The sequence below is a fragment of the Sinocyclocheilus anshuiensis genome, unplaced genomic scaffold (genome assembly GCF_001515605.1).
Source record: "Sinocyclocheilus anshuiensis isolate Anshui unplaced genomic scaffold, SAMN03320099.WGS_v1.1 scaffold2013, whole genome shotgun sequence".
Lineage (NCBI taxonomy): Eukaryota > Metazoa > Chordata > Actinopteri > Cypriniformes > Cyprinidae > Sinocyclocheilus > Sinocyclocheilus anshuiensis.
The window spans coordinates 401,719-407,035 of NW_015536629.1; the positions used below are offsets into that span (position 1 = coordinate 401,719).

Sequence of the window (5,317 nt, forward strand, 5' to 3'; positions counted from 1 at the left end):
TTTCCTGTTCCTGTCCTGATTATGTTGATTTAATTCCAGGTGTTCCCCGTTTATTTCCATTGATCCCAGGTGTGTCTCTTCATCCCCTCGTCTTGTCAGGTGTTTAAATAGTGTTCCCTGTTTTTAGTTCAGCGTCAGGTATTGTTTATGTCTACATGTGCTACGTGAGTTCCCTTTCATGGGAACTTCGAACTGCATTCTCTAGGGGTCGCTATGGGGAACGCCTCGTCGTGACCCGTGTCTGAAGCATACATTGAAAAAACACCAATGGGTCACGACGAGGCGTTCCCCATAGCAACCCTTAGAGGACGCAGTGTCTCGTTCCCTACTCAGGGAACCATGGTTACATAAGTAACCTGAGACATTTCCTTGTTATAGTTAAAATTCTCTGGATTGATGTACTCCTCGTCTCCCTCTGTTCCTTGCTCCGCACTCCACTCAGTAGTGCAACCGTGACAATTTGTCTGTTGTAATATGGTACATAAAATAATACTTCCATAGAAACACACTTAAATAGTCCTACTATTATTTCGTTTGAAAAGAGACCATTGTAACATAACTGTATCCTCTACACAAGGCATTTCCCAGCGGGCACTTGATATCAATTTAATGTCAAATATTAGTCATTGATAATGATGCTGTAACATCATTTTAAATTCAGTTTGGACGGTAATTTCTTCTAGCCGTAATTGGGTGAAAATAAGAAGCTAATCAAATCAACGTCATGTCAAGTTTTTGACATTTTGATTAGCAAATTTGACCTGTTTTTTTATGTCAATTTGATGTTCATTCTATTCCATGTTCCTCCTTTGTCTCATAACAAGCTTGTGCGCAAATAATACTGGTTGTACTGTCCGCTGTCTAATCCTATGAATCAAGTCCAGGGCTGCTTTCCCAAAAGCATCATAAGCCTAAGTAGATCACAGATCCTTTGCCACCAGTGGCCTCTACGATTAACTTATCTCATGATGTTTTTGAGAAACGCAGCCCTGGTCAGACATCTCTGAGGATCTTTTGGGGTTTTTGTTTAGTTTGATGTAAAATGAAAAATAAATAAATCTGTGTATTCAGAATTTGAATTTTTAACAGAAAGATATGTTTCTAACTCACATCATTGATTTACTGTAGTAGGCCTACTGTACCTGACACAAACCCACGAGCCCAGTTATTTATTTACTGCTCTCTGAAGCTCTTTAAAAGCAAGTGCATTAGTACACTGAACTGTAATCAGGAATCAAGAATCAAAGGAAGTTTCGTGTGGGGAGATCAAGATCAACACAAAAAAGGAGCACAAATATTTTCTCCGTAGAATTCCTTAAGTACAAAATCTCATAATACGGTCTTAAAATGAAATACTACATGGTTAAGTTAGCGGCTGTTCGGCATAAGACATGGCTGGCTGGTTTTGCTCTTTGTTCTACACCTGTGGACTGGATCAAGTAAAATGGGTGCCTCGCTGCAGACGAGGAGATCAAGCAGTCTTTGGGCTACTATGTAAACTAATATTATGTAACAAGATGCATCTGCAAAACATGGTTTCCGTGCACAGTAACGTATTTTATACTGAATCCACTTATTTCAAATCATGCAAACCTGTAATAAACCTGTCTCACGAATGATTGTGCAAGAAAGAGTTTTTGCACATATTTCAGACAAAATAATGGGGGGAAATGAGGAAGCCATTGCCTTCAAAAATGAAACATTTAGGAGACAAATCTAACATTTAAAAAATACCAGTAAAATAATTAAATCCCATTATTTTTTACAGAATACCATTATTAATTCAGAGAAACAAACTTTTGTTGTAAAACTTTATATTTTATTCAACTTTGTCATACGAACCAATCAGTAAATAAAATGATGCAATTCTCACAAACTTACAGAAATGCTGTACATTACAGTAATGGTTCCCGCTTCATTTGGAATCTTACATTACCAAAAACTGACTAACAATTGAGGGAGTAAGTTGAGAACTCAGTAATGGCTATGAATAATTCACTGAATGAACAGGTCTGATTTCAAATTCATAAGTTCCAAAAGACTTAGACTTTCCAAGTGTTTTTGACAGACTAATTAAAACTAACTGGTTCATGAGTCATTTTTTTCTTACTGTGTCTGTTGTTGCTCACAGAGAACCACTGAGCCTATTTTAACATTATTTGACAAAACTGCATAAGAGAACCCACACAAAAAATGTAGATCCCTGTGTTTATGGGCATTTACAACAGAATTGCTATTGACATTTTCTCCTCAGTGTTGCATGATATGAGTGTCTGCATTCTGGTAAATAACACGGTCTGCTCTATTTCTGTCACGTTTATGGTCTGTTTTTGTTTTGTTTTCCCTCTGTTCCTGCCTCCTGTTTCTGTATGCCCTTATTTGGTTTCCTTCCAGTTCCCGTCCTGATTATGTTTATTTTTCTCTGCTGTGTTCTATTAATTATCCTTGATTACTCCTCACCTGTTTCTGTTCTCCCTGATTGCATTTCATGCATTTATAAGCCTTGTGTTTCTAAGTTTGCCTGGTCCGGTATTGATTGATGTTGTGTTTCCTGTGTGTCCCTGCCTGCCTTGTTTTACCCCGTCTTGGATGATTATAGACATTTACTTTGAGTTTATCCCACGTCTCCTCGTTCTTCGTTTCGCCACAGAAGGCAACTGTGACAATTTCCTGTGTTCACAGCAGAAGTGAACATAAGTCTAAACACTGAGGTCCTTGTTGCCGGAAAGCAGGTTTTATACAGTATCTTCCTCTGTAGTGATCCAAAAATAATGTGGAAGGGGCTTGGCTCAAAACTTTACTTTTCAAATACCCATTTAAAATGAATAATTATTTGATATACACGGAACAGCTCCTTTATACGCCCATCCCTGAGAATCACCAAGCAGAGTTCAATATTTTTGTTTTTGTGCGTCTATAGTAATAGAGGAAGTGCAGGATGATGGACAATACAAGAATACATTTGGGGAACTGAACAGCAACATGGTGCTCATGCTAAAACACAGAGAGATATTATTAGATCAAGCAGTCGTTCAATGAGCAACCATGATTCACAAAGTAGTCATGAAGTTTCAGTTGCATCCTTCTGTTTTGCTATGAGAACTGTTTTATGCAGGTGATTATGACTTTGAATGGTGACTGTAAAATAACCTCATCACTGCCGCAGCAGGATGTGCCCAGATCCCCCTGTGCATTTACTACTCCAGTGAGAGTGTCTTCTGCCCAAAAGATCTGGTTCAGAGGCAGCCCTGAGTTCCCCCTCAGCCCACCAATGGTGGAGAAAAAAAGGACAAACTGATGTGGCCACTACTTTCCCCTGAAAATGAATGCAGCATCATTCTGTGGGACTTCAGTGGGCACGAAAGAATCGAAGAGTACAGGCTCATGTTAAAATGGGGAGCAAATGAAATACACATTTATGATGAGAGGGTTAAAGTATATTATTCTACTGGTATGTTTGACTTAAAGCAGCATATCATTTAAACTCAAATGGAGAATTAAAAACGAATTATGTAAACTAATATTACATGTGTGCCACTTGGCTTTCAAAAAGTTAGTCATGTCATTTTTTTTTCCAAGACATTTTTTTCAAGATATAACAGTATATTAGAAGATATACAGAATAATATATTGTGTAAATATGTTGAATAATTATACATAAGGAATTGCCACTTTCATATATTGAAAAATATGTGACAATATATTTGCTGATATATTGCAGTGTATGTAATTTTATATTCAGTAATACACATATTGAACATATATTTATTCATGCAGTATATACACATATATGAAAATATATATTTCTTATGTTAAACAATGATTTAAAATATAAGTGTTTTATATTAAAATATATATAGCTAGTTTACAATAGCATAAGCACACCTACTCATACTAAAGCATTTCGTGAACGGACTATCACTGCACTGAAAAGTGCCCAGCTACTACTTTTTAAATAAAGTAACTTACAGACTTAATGGTGTTGGGCCAGTTGTCAAGCTAACCATAGGCTCTACTCTTCAGCACAATGGAAATCCCACAAACTTACACATACCAGAAACCCTTTTAAATGTCAAAATAATACAACATTAAACACTAACAGATCTCCCCCTATAATAATATTGAGCAAAAACACATGAAATAACACTTAATTTAAATTTTTTTTTTGAATTCCCTGACTGACACACACACACACACACACACACAAGTGAGCAGTTATTAATAATTATTAATTATTATTTAATAATTATTAATTTAATTATAAATATTTATTTATAAATAAATAATTTAATAAGTATTAAATAATCAATTGACCTGGTGACAGTTTAAATTAAAATACAATTTGTTAAGATTAGTTCATGCATTATGGTATCATGAACTTTTACAGCATTCATAAATCTAGTTTAATGTTACTATATACGTAACATTTTATCAATATTGAAAATTGTATAAATTAATCCAATTTAGCCTAGGAGCGAATGTTAATTAACAATGAATAATAGTAGGCTATATTTCTAAATTAATATTAACCTAAATGCTATAAAATGGGAGCCCGGTCTCGTGAAATTATAGACATTTACTTTGAGTTTATCCCACGTCTCCTCGTTCTTCGTTTCGCCACAGAAGGCAACTGTGACAATTTCCTGTGTTCACAGCAGAAGTGAACATAAGTCTAAACACTGAGGTCCTTGTTGCCGGAAAGCAGGTTTTATACAGTATCTTCCTCTGTAGTGATCCAAAAATAATGTGGAAGGGGCTTGGCTCAAAACTTTACTTTTCAAATACCCATTTAAAATGAATAATTATTTGATATACACGGAACAGCTCCTTTATACGCCCATCCCTGAGAATCACCAAGCAGAGTTCAATATTTTTGTTTTTGTGCGTCTATAGTAATAGAGGAAGTGCAGGATGATGGACAATACAAGAATACATTTGGGGAACTGAACAGCAACATGGTGCTCATGCTAAAACACAGAGAGATATTATTAGATCAAGCAGTCGTTCAATGAGCAACCATGATTCACAAAGTAGTCATGAAGTTTCAGTTGCATCCTTCTGTTTTGCTATGAGAACTGTTTTATGCAGGTGATTATGACTTTGAATGGTGACTGTAAAATAACCTCATCACTGCCGCAGCAGGATGTGCCCAGATCCCCCTGTGCATTTACTACTCCAGTGAGAGTGTCTTCTGCCCAAAAGATCTGGTTCAGAGGCAGCCCTGAGTTCCCCCTCAGCCCACCAATGGTGGAGAAAAAAAGGACAAACTGATGTGGCCACTACTTTCCCCTGAAAATGAATGCAGCATCATTCTGTG

General features: G+C 36.4%; 1 pseudogene; it reads left to right on the forward strand.

Moving 5' to 3' along the window:
* Positions 1 to 2,589: 2,589 nt before the first annotated feature.
* On the forward strand, positions 2,590 to 4,893 carry LOC107653535 (uncharacterized; annotated as a pseudogene).
* The last annotated feature ends 424 nt before the right edge of the window (positions 4,894 to 5,317 follow it).